The sequence below is a fragment of the Narcine bancroftii genome, chromosome 4 (genome assembly GCF_036971445.1).
Source record: "Narcine bancroftii isolate sNarBan1 chromosome 4, sNarBan1.hap1, whole genome shotgun sequence".
NCBI classification, from domain to species: Eukaryota; Metazoa; Chordata; class Chondrichthyes; order Torpediniformes; family Narcinidae; genus Narcine; species Narcine bancroftii.
The window spans coordinates 194468991-194481120 of record NC_091472.1 but is presented as its reverse complement, the minus strand read 5'-3'; the positions used below and the strand labels follow the sequence as shown (position 1 = coordinate 194481120).

The window sequence follows — 12130 nt, the reverse complement described above, 5'->3', positions numbered from 1 at the left end:
TGAGTAGATGATGTAATACTGGAGAACTCCTACGTTGTACCAATTTTTCATCCCATTTATATATGTGTTCAGGTATCTTTTCTCCTATTTTATCTAGTTCTAATCTAGTCCAATCTGGCTTTTCCCTTGTTTGATAAAAATCTGATAGGTATCTTAATTGTGTGGCTCTATAATAATTTTTAAAGTTTGGCAGTTGTAAGCCTCCTTGTTTATACCATTCTGTTAATTTATCTAGTGCTTTCCTCGGTTTCCCCCCCTTTCCATAAAAATTTCCTTATTATTTTCTTTAACTCCTTGAAGAATTTCTCTGTCAAGTGTATTGGCAATGCCTGAAATAGGTATAATATCCTTGGGAAAATGTTCACTTTAATATAGTTTATCCTTCCTATTAGTGTTAATGGTAAATCTTTCCAATGCTCTAAATCGTCCTGTAATTTTTTCATTAGTGGATAATAATTGAGTTTATATAGATGGCCGAGATTTTTATTTATTTGTATACCTAGGTATCTTATTGCTTGCATTTGCCATCTGACGGTGATTCCTTCTTAAATTTTGAGAAATCTGCATTATTCATTGGCATTGCTTCACTTTTATTTACGTTAATCTTGTAACCCGACACTTCTCCATATTCCTTCAATTTCTTATATAATTCTTTTATTGATAGTTCTGGTTCTGTTAAGTATACTATAACATCATCCGCAAATAGACTGACGGGAGGGGGAACAGCTGCGGAGTCGATCACCGCAGCTGAGAGAGACACCTGCAGCACAGCAGCAGGTGCAGAACACAGACAATAACGACAACAAGAAAGAAGAGGGTAAAAAGAAAACAAGGAAACAACAGATGGTCAATCCAGAGGAAGAAGAAGAAGAACAGAAAGAAGTGGAAGAAGAAGAGAAAGGCAAGACAATGGATGTATCTTTTTTTAAAGAATATATGGAATCAGTGAAAGAATGGCAATTACAAGAATTTAATGAGATAAAAAGAAGAATTAAGAATGCAGAAGAAAAAATGAATAAAATGGAAATGGCCATGTCAGAGATAGGAAAAAGAATGGAAAATATGGAAGAACGAGAAACAATTGTAGAAATGGAAGTAGAGGACTTAAAAGAGAAATTAGAAGAATCTAATAAAAAAGTTAAAGAGGCACATGAGCTGTTAGCTCAGAAGATAGATATAATGGAAAACTATAATAGAAGAAATAATATAAAGATAGTGGGCCTTAAGGAAGATGAAGAAGGCAAGAATATGAGAGAATTTATAAAAGATTGGATCCCCAGGGTCCTAGGAAGACCAGAATTACAGAAAGAAATGGAAATAGAGAGGGCACATAGAACTTTAGCCCCGAAACCACAACCGCAACAAAAACCAAGATCCGTTTTAGTAAAATTCTTAAGATATACAACAAGAGAAAATATATTGGAGAAAGCAATGAAGAAAGTAAGAGAAAACAAAAAGCCACTGGAATATAAAGGTCAAAAAAAATTTTCTATCCACACATAAGTTTTGAACTCCTGAAGAAGAGGAAGGAGTTCAATACAGCAAAAACGATCTTATGGAAAAAAGGATATTTTTCTTTGGCTTGGCTTCGCGGACGAAGATTTATGGAGGGGGTAAAAAGTCCACGTCAGCTGCAGGCTCGTTTGTGGCTGACAAGTCCGATGCGGGACAGGCAGACACGGTTGCAGCGGTTGCAGGGGAAAATTGGTTGGTTGGGGTTGGGTGTTGGGTTTTTCCTCCTTTGCCTTTTGTCAGTGAGGTGGGCTCTGCGGTCTTCTTCAAAGGAGGTTGCTGCCCGCCAAACTGTGAGGCGCCAAGATGCACGGTTTGAGGCGATATCAGCCCACTGGCGGTGGTCAATGTGGCAGGCACCAAGAGATTTCTTTCGGCAGTCTTTGTACCTTTTCTTTGGTGCACCTCTGTCACGGTGGCCACTGGAGAGCTCGCCATATAACACGATCTTGGGAAGGCGATGGTCCTCCATTCTGGAGACGTGAACCATCCAGCGCAGCTGGATCTTCAGCAGCGTGGACTCGATGCTGTCGACCTCTGCCATCTCGAGCACCTCGACGCTAGGGATGTAAGCGCTCCAATGGATGTTGAGGATGGAGCGGAGACAACGCTGGTGGAAGCGTTCTAGGAGCCGTAGGTGGTGCTGGTAGAGGACCCATGATTCGGAGCCGAACAGGAGTGTGGGTATGACAACGGCTCTGTATACGCTTATCTTTGTGAGGTTTTTCAGTTGGTTGTTTTTCCAGACTCTTTTGTGTAGTCTTCCAAAGGCGCTATTTGCCTTGGCGAGTCTGTTGTCTATCTCATTGTCGATCCTTGCATCTGATGAAATGGTGCAGCCGAGATAGGTAAACTGGTTGACCGTTTTGAGTTTTGTGTGCCGGATGGAGATGTGGGGGGCTGGTAGTCATGGTGGGGAGCTGGCTGATGGAGGACCTCAGTTTTCTTCAGGCTGACTTCCAGGCCAAACATTTTGGCAGTTTCCGCAAAGCAGGACGTCAAGCGCTGAAGAGCTGGCTCTGAATGGGCAACTAAAGCGGCATCATCTGCAAAGAGTAGTTCACGGACAAGTTTCTCCTGTGTCTTGGTGTGAGCTTGCAGGCGCCTCAGATTGAAGAGACTGCCATCCGTGCGGTACCGGATGTAAACAGCGTCTTCATTGTTGGGGTCTTTCATGGCTTGGTTCAGCATCATGCTGAAGAAGATTGAAAAGAGGGTTGGTGCGAGAACACAGCCTTGCTTCACGCCATTGTTAATGGAGATGGGTTCAGAGAGCTCATTGCTGTATCTGACCCGACCTTGTTGGTTTTCGTGCAGTTGGATAATCATGTTGAGGAACTTTGGGGGACATCCGATCCGCTCTAGTATTTGCCAAAGCCCTTTCCTGCTCACGGTGTCGAAGGCTTTGGTGAGGTCAACAATGGTGATGTAGAGTCCTTAGGATATAAATTTATGTTAAAGTACCCAGCGGTACTTAAAATAGTTATTCCAGGGCAACAAAACAGACTATTCTCGGATCCAGAGGAAGCAAGGAAATTTGCAGAACAACTACAAAACAAGCAGAGAGATGAAGACATGTAATGAGAGTAAAAATGACCACGAACTATATGTATGTGTGTATATGGGTATATGTGTGTATATATATAGTGTGTATACATGAATGTATCTGTATTTAGAGGAAAATATATAGAGTATAGACAAGAATTAATAAGGGAGGGAAAGGGAATAGAGGGAATAAGGAGGGAATTAAAAGAGTGACCTTTGTTACATATGAAAATTGAAATCTTTTCTGGGGGGGCTGGGTGGGGAGGAGTTACGGTCGCTACAAAATCAGTTGACGTTTGCGAGTGAATTCGCAAATCCAAATGGAGAGGGGAGATGTGGTTGCCCGACAAGGGATAAAGGGCAACTCAGGAGGGGGAGGGGAGAATGGGGTTAAAGAAGTTTTAAATAAGAGAATAAGGAAAATGTTTGATGTTTTAGAAATGTTGTCTTATAAAGTGTTCAAAACAAGAAAGCAGAAATGGATAAGAAGGAAAGGTGATGATGGAGAAACGGAAAGAGAAGATAAACAAAGTATGAAATGGCTACGCTGAACTATACGACTTTAAATATTAACGGAATACATAACCAAATTAAAAGGAAGAAACTGCTAAATTTACTGAAAAAAGAAAAAATTGAAATAGCATTTGTGCAAGAAACACATTTAACTGAATTGGAGCACAAGAAATTAAAGAGAGATTGGGTAGGACACGTAACAGCATCGTCGTATAATTCAAAAGCAAGAGGAGTAGCTATATTAATTAGTAAAAATGTGCCAATTAAAATAGAAGAGGAAATAATAGATCCAGCAGGGAGATATGTAATGATAAAATGTCAGATATATTCGGAGTTTTGGAATCTACTCAATGTATATTCACCTAACGAAGAAGATCAAAAGTTTATGCAAGATATTTTTTTGAAGATAGCAGATACACAAGGGAACATATTAATAGGAGGGGATTTCAACCTGAATTTGGATTCAAATATGGACAAAACTGGGAAAAAAATTAACAGAAAGAACAAAGTAACCAAATTTATAATTAAATCGATGGAAGAAATGCAACTTTTGCATATATGGAGGAAACAACACCCAAATGAAAAGGAATATTCATATTACTCGGCTAGACATAAAACATACTCAAGAATAGACCTATTTTTGTTATCAGCTCGTATGCAAGATAGAGTAAGAAAAACAGAATATAAAGCTAGAATATTATCGGACCATTCACCCTTGATCTTGACAATAGAGTTAGAGGACATCCCTCCAAGAATGTATAGATGGAGATTAAACTCCATGCTACTTAAAAGGCAGGATTTTAGAGAATTAATTGAAAGACAAATTAAAATGTACTTTGAAATAAATACAGAATCAGTGAAAGATAAGTTTATACTATGGGTTGCAATGAAAGCGTTCATTAGAGGGCAAATAATAAGTTATGTAACCAAGATGAAGAAGGACTATAATCAGGAAACAGAGCAGTTGGAAAGGGAAATAGTAAATATAGAAAAAAAATTAGCAATGAAGGAAGATACAACTAAAAGAAGAGAATTGGCGGATAAAAAAATAAAATATGAAACACTACAAACATATAAGGTGGAGAAGAATATAATGAAGACAAAACAGAAATATTATGAACTAGGTGAAAAAACACACAAAATTCTAGCGTGGCAGGTTAAGACAGAACAAGCTAAGAAAATGGCTTTGGCATCAAGGAAAAAAGACAAACAAATCACATATAATCCAACGGAGATCAAGGAAAACTTTAGAGAATTCTATGAACAATTATACCAAACTGAAAACGAAGGGAAAGAAGGGAAAATAGATGAATTTTTAACTAAAATTGAACTACCAAAATTACAAATAGAGGAACAAAATAAATTAACAGAACCATTTGAAATAGTAGAAATACAAGAGATAATAAAAATCTACCAAATAATAAAACACCAGGAGAGGATGGATTCCCAATAGAATTCTATAAAACATTTAAAGATTTATTAATTCCTCCCCTCCTGGAAGTAATGAACCAGATTGATAAAACACAAAGCTTACCAAATTCATGTAAAACAGCAATAATTACAGTAATACTAAAGCAAGGGAAAGATCCACTCGCACCAGCGTCATATAGACCAATATCATTACTTAACACAGATTATAAGATAATAGCTAAATTATTAGCAAACAAATTAGCAGAGTATGTATCGAAAATGGTAAATCTAGACCAAACTGGATTTATTAAAAAAAGACGCACAACAGACAATATTTGTAAATTTATTAACTTAATTCATGCAGTAGAAGGGAGTAAAGCGCCAACAGTAGCAGTTGCTTTAGACGCAGAGAAGGCCTTTGACAGAGTAGAATGGAATTATTTATTCAAAGTATTGCAAAAATTCAGTTTACCAGAGAAGTATATTAATTGGATTAAAGCATTATATAAGGGGCCATTGGCGAAAGTGACAGTAAATGGATATATATCAAAGCAATTTAACTTAAGCAGGTCAACACGGCAGGGATGCCCACTACCACCCTTATTGTTCGCGTTAGCTATAGAACCACTAGTAGAATTGATAAGAACAGAAAATAATATAAAAGGGATAAAAATAAAAGACAAGGAATATAAAATCAGTTTATTTGCGGATGATGTTATAGTATACTTAACAGAACCAGAACTATCAATAAAAGAATTATATAAGAAATTGAAGGAATATGGAGAAGTGTCGGGTTACAAGATTAACGTAAATAAAAGTGAAGCAATGCCAATGAATAATGCAGATTTCTCAAAATTTAAGAAGGAATCACCGTCAGATGGCAAATGCAAGCAATAAGATACCTAGGTATACAAATAAATAAAAATCTCGGCCATCTATATAAACTCAATTATTATCCACTAATGAAAAAATTACAGGACGATTTAGAGCATTGGAAAGATTTACCATTAACACTAATAGGAAGGATAAACTATATTAAAGTGAACATTTTCCCAAGGATATTATACCTATTTCAGGCATTGCCAATACACTTGACAGAGAAATTCTTCAAGGAGTTAAAGAAAATAATAAGGAAATTTTTATGGAAAGGGGGGGAAACCGAGGAAAGCACTAGATAAATTAACAGAATGGTATAAACAAGGAGGCTTACAACTGCCAAACTTTAAAAATTATTATAGAGCCACACAATTAAGATACCTATCAGATTTTTATCAAACAAGGGAAAAGCCAGATTGGACTAGATTAGAACTAGATAAAATAGGAGAAAAGATACCTGAACACATATATAAATGGGATGAAAAATTGGTACAACGTAGGAGTTCTCCAGTATTACATCATCTACTCAATATTTGGAAAAAGATTCATGTAGAAAGGAATAAAACAAATTACCAATTACCAAAACTAATATTGACGCAAAATAAGTTACTCCCTTTTACAATAGATAACCTTTCCTTTAGAGAATGGGAGAAAAAAGGGATCAAAAGAATAGAAAATCGTATTTCAGGAAATAGATTATTATCCTTTGAACAAATGAAAGATAAATACAATATAACTCAAGATACAGTGCTGGCATATTACCAATTGAGATCCTACTTGAAGGACAAATTAGGAAGCAGTCTGAGGTTACCAGAGGGAAGTAACTTTGAATATGTGATTACAGATACAATGATAATCAAAAGATTTATAACAAATATGTATATTAAACTGCAAGAAAAGGAGAATGAGGAAACAAATGGTAAAACTAAACAAAAATGGGAACAAGATTTAAATATAAAGATAAAAAAGGAAACATGGGAGAAATTATGTTCTGGAACGATGAGAAATACAATAAATACGAGGTTACGTATGATACAATATAACTGGATACACAGGCTATACATTACACCTCAAAAGTTAAATAAATGGGACCCAACAGTATCTGATAGATGTTTTCGATGTAAAAAAGAAATGGGAACAACAATTCATGCAATCTGGACATGTGAGAAAGTAGAAAAATTTTGGGAAGATCTAAACCAAATATTAAATAAAATTACAGAAAACAATATACCAAAAAATCCAGAGATCTTCCTCCTAAGTAACATAAAAAACAAAGAATTTGGAATTGATTTGGATGGTGCACAAAAAAGATTTGTTAAGATAGCTCTAGCCGTAGCAAAAAAATGTATTATGTCAACCTGGAAATTGGAAGATAATTTGAAAATACAACAATGGTATATAGAAATGAATAAATGTATTCCATTAGAAAAAATAACATATAGTTTAAGAAATAATATTGAAATATTTGAACAAATATGGGAGCCTTACATGAAACGCAATAGAGAAAACCTACCAGGGACAGTCACTACCTAAATTAACGAAAGGAGAAGGAAATGAAAAGAATTGACTCAGTGGAATTTCTTGTTTATTTTTATTGAATGACAACATTGTTTGACTGGTTTAATGTATCTTAGATTTTGCACTTTAAATGGATGGGGGGAGGTAGGGAGGGTGGGATGGGAGGAGGGAGGGTGGGGGAGAAAATGATACTGTATATATTTGAAAAGGAAAATGTATGTATCATGGTCAATGTGGTTTGTGGTGTGAAAAATAAAAATTTTAAAAAAAAACAAGATGCTGCTGGTAAATGCAAGTTTCTTGTAGACATAGGCGCTGAGGTCAGCTTGCTCCCGTCAACTTATTTTGAGAGGACACATAAGCGACAAGACCTGGCTCTTCAAGCAGCAAATGGGACTTCCATTCCCAGCTTTGGCACACGATGGGTCACAATTAGAATAGGAGGGGCGACATTCCATTGAAATTGCGTCTTTGCTTCCATTGCACAACCCATTTTGGGTGCTGATTTCTTACAATCCCATGACTTGCTGGTGAAGCGGAGGTAATTAGTTAATGCCACCACTTTCCAAACATACCTGTTAGCATGCAGCAAAGAACAAGTTTCCCAGCTCGGGGTGCACAACCTACACAAAGACACGTATGCTGCCCTGCTCAGAGAATTTCCTGGTGTGCTCTCTCTTAATTTCCGGTGCCCCTGACTATAAGAGAAGAGAGATTCCCTTCAGAGTCACTGAGTGTTCATGGATTCACCTCCAGCGCTCCCTCCCTCCACCTCTGCAGCCGCAAGGACTCCAGTTCAAACTATCGGCAACCGACACGATCGGGGACCGAGGACATTCAATAGCCTTTTGAACTCAAGTAGCAGTTCTGATTATCTGGTTCCCATGAGCATCTCCAATAACCCGCAGCCTGAGTCAATCCTTCCGCTACTGAGGCTCCTCCTGGTTCTCTGTCATGGTTACCGACCTGTAGGGCCATCTCTGCTTCTCCTTCTCTATGTGGGGGGGAGGGGTGTTCCGCATTTCTGGTGCCCTGTGCCGCTGCTGCCCCAGAATCTCCACCCCTGCCAAACACAGACTCTGCCGTCTTGGGTGCTGACCCCGCAGCTTGCAAGATTTTCACTGAGAACACGTGTCATTTAACAGACTCTTTGAAGCCTACATGCAGAAGTTGGCAGTAGGACCCTGTTGGGCAGCACTGTGTCTCCTCTCCCTGCTTTGCCAGGTCTGCAACAGCAGCAGTGGCGCCATAACAAGTAACAAGTGGGCTCAGCACCGATCCTTGAGGCCACACCACTAGCCACAGGCCTCTAGTCACCACTACCCACCTTCCACTTACCAAACACATTCTTGCAGAAAACAACCTGTTCAATCCACGCTTTCCATATTTCCTCAAATATGAATGCCAGAATTTATTAGACACCAATGAATTCAAGAATCATTAAAGTTCAAGATCTCTTTAATAATAGGTTAGTAATTGCAGATCTAATTCAAATTTATCATCTACAATCGGATTGGAGATAAACAAGTAACAGAATAATTTTCTATGTCTTCATGCTCCAAAAGAGCTCACAAGCCAAGTACCCCTTTCTGTAAATTGGGAGATTTGCAATGCACTGATGGCAATTGTTTGTACGTCCAGCATTGTTGGTAAATTCACTGCTCCCTACCACTCAGACACAACAGTTCAAAGCTAAAGGAATTAAACTTTATTTAAATATCTTCAATCTTTGGTGGGGGGGGGGCAGGGATGAGACAGAAGATATTTAGGCTTTTTGGTCCACGAGCCCATGCCACCCAATTACATACAATCCCATATGTTTTGAAGGGTGGGAGGAAACTGGAGCACCTGGGGAAAACCCATGAAGACACGGGGAGAATGTACAAACTCCTTACAGACAGCACCAGATTTGAAGCTTTAACAGCACCAGATTTGTCACTTTAACAGCATTGCGCCAACCATTCGGCCACTGGTTCTTGACTTTCTTTCCACTCACACACCACTTTAAGTATTCCCTCTGCCATCAGGGCTCTGTCATTAGTAAGGGATTACTTAAGGTGGGATGTGGGTGGAAAGAAAAAGTTTGAAAACCACTGTTTTAATCGTATCTAATTGACTCGTTATGTGCACAGTTTCATAACTCCAAAGGAAATGGGCCAATGACCATTTTTCTCAAGCAAAATATTTCAGTACCAATTGGGTCTAGAGCAGTAGTTTTCACCTTCCCTTCCCACCCACGTACCACCTTTAGCAATTCCTTACTAATCACAGAGCACTGACAGCCTGGGAATTACTTAAAGTGGGATGTAAGTGGAAAGAAAAAGGTTGGGAATTGCTGCTCTATGCTAACTATGTGGAGATGTTTCCTGGAGTGGGAGAATTATAATTGAGGAGACATACCGTATATACTGTATAATAGTCAATCCCATGTAATAGATACCCTTTTTTTGGCTCAAAAATTGCATTTTTCATATGACCCATACAAAAGTTGACCTCTCCCCCTATTTTTGTCCTTGTCCTCAGCTGTCCACCCTTCCAAGCTCCCAACACCTCATCTGTGGATCCTTGCCCTGTCCTCCTGCCCATTCAAGCTCCCAATGCCTCAACCACTGACTCTCTCCTAGGCCCTGGCCACCCACCCACCAGAGTTCCTGATAACCCTGATCGTGGACTTACCACCCAGTCCCATCTGAGCTCCTGATGCCTTGGGCGACACAGGTACGTACTGGGGTCAAAAGTCATATCCATGTAAAAGTTTAGCCAAATTTGGCCTGGAAAATTAGTCCCCAAAACTCAAATATTACATGAGCATGTATGGTATAAACAAGATCAGAGGCAGTCATTTAAAACTAAGTTAGGTAGGAACTTGTTGGTCAGGGGGTTAAATCTCTATAATTCCCTGCTATGGAGAGTTGTGGAGCTGAAACAATCACTGAAGATGCTCAAAAGAAGAGGGAGAAAAGGTTTAAAAGATCAGGATTATGGGGAACTGGAGTAGAAGAGAAGACCAGGATAGATGAGCCAAGATCACATGGAATGGGCAAAACAAACACTTTCATTTTCTGTTTCTAGAGGAAATGGTATTTTGTATTCCAGGGCAAAGGATGGTGGCTTGGGGATTCCCAAATGAGAACCACAAATCCAGCTACTGTAAAACCCCTGGTAAATGGCACCTATGGGGATTGGTAGATGCCAGATGAGTGAATATCCCATTTGCTTGAGATTGCATGTTGCATGATTGGTGAACTATTCACGCCAATTTATACTTTTATTTTTTACCTATTTATTTCCCCCATTTTTTTTTGCCAGTTGCTTGAGGCTGCCAGTTGCTTGAATTCAGGACAACAAGGGTTTCACTATATCTATTATTAAGAAATATAGAAACATTAAGAAGTCGAGCGCTGAGTCAGTGGAATCGTCTTTCCAGGTATTAGTGTTATTGAGGAAATTAGTAGTTTAGACTTTGAAACATTTCAAGGCCATAACTTATAATGACGACGTTATCCAAGTTGACACTAGAGTTAAGAAAATAAGGGTTATTACTCAGAACTGCATATCATTGGACAGAATTTTGGTTCAGACATAGAACAGGTCCCAATGTGGGAATTCTGTCCATGGTCTCTGCCAGACTGAGACCACCATAAATTGGAGGAGCAGCATCTTGTATTCCATCTGGGCAGCCTCCAACGGATGCCATTAACGTCAACATCTCCACTTTCTGTCAAACCCCCCCCCCCACACATCTGCGCCCCCCCGTCTCCTTTCCTCTAGTTCTGTCTCTCATCCCCCCCACCCACCTTTTCCCCTGTCTCCTCTCTCCCAGCTCTGCTTTCACAGAGCCAACTTGTGCTGACTTGCCTTCACCCAATGAGTTATTTTCTTGAACTTGAATTCCATTAACTGAAATAGTGGGTGATCTGGCTTTTTTTAAAATCTATATACCAAGAATCAGCATCAACTAAACAATGGAAACAAGGCCTTTCAAACAGACATGAGATAAATGTTTCATGCTTTTGAAGTGAGAAAAAAAAAGGAAAATAAGAAATGGTACCTGCTCAATTTTTACTCATGAAAGGTGTCACCTGAATTAAAAGCATAGAGACGCTGGAGAAACTCCCCAAGTCGCACAGGAGGTACAGATGTAGAACCGACCCGTCGGGCCTGAGCCCTTCTTCAAGGTAGGAGTAAAAAGCCTGAATTAAAAGGCTGGGGAGAAGGCAACAATGGGCTGGGGGAGGAGCACAGGCTGATAGACAAAAGGTGTTAGTTGGGTATGGATGGGACACAGGAGAGGAAAGGTGAGAATTGACTGGGGGACGGAGGAGGTGTTTTTGGCTCTGTGAAGGCAGAGCTGGGTGAAAGGAGACAGGGGAAAAGGTGGGGGGGGGAACAAAGACTGACAGAGCTAGAGGAAAGAAGACAGGGGCACAGATGTGTGGGGGAGGGGTTTTAACAGAAAGTGGAGATGTTGACGTTAATGGCATCCATTGGAGGCTGCCCAGGTGGAATACGAGGTGCTGTTCCTCCAATTGACAGGTGGTCTCAGTCTGGCAGAGACCATGGACAGAATTCCCACATTGGGACCTGTTCTATGTCTGAACCAAAATCTATCAAGTCTTTCAATCCAACAGGGTCATATTATATGCTTGAGAGTTTGATTGAGACTCAAACCCTTGATCCACCATGGAAGGGTTGAATATCATCTTGTAAACACTTGATAATGTTATCACAGTGCACCATGTATCTGAACAAGGTA

At 39.3% G+C, this 12130-nt stretch overlaps 1 protein-coding gene across 15 annotated transcripts in view; it reads right to left on the bottom strand.

The window, feature by feature from the left end:
- Window positions 1-12130, bottom strand: part of scarb1 (scavenger receptor class B, member 1) — a 217008-nt gene that overhangs the window by 97708 nt on the left and 107170 nt on the right. The window lies entirely within an intron of this gene.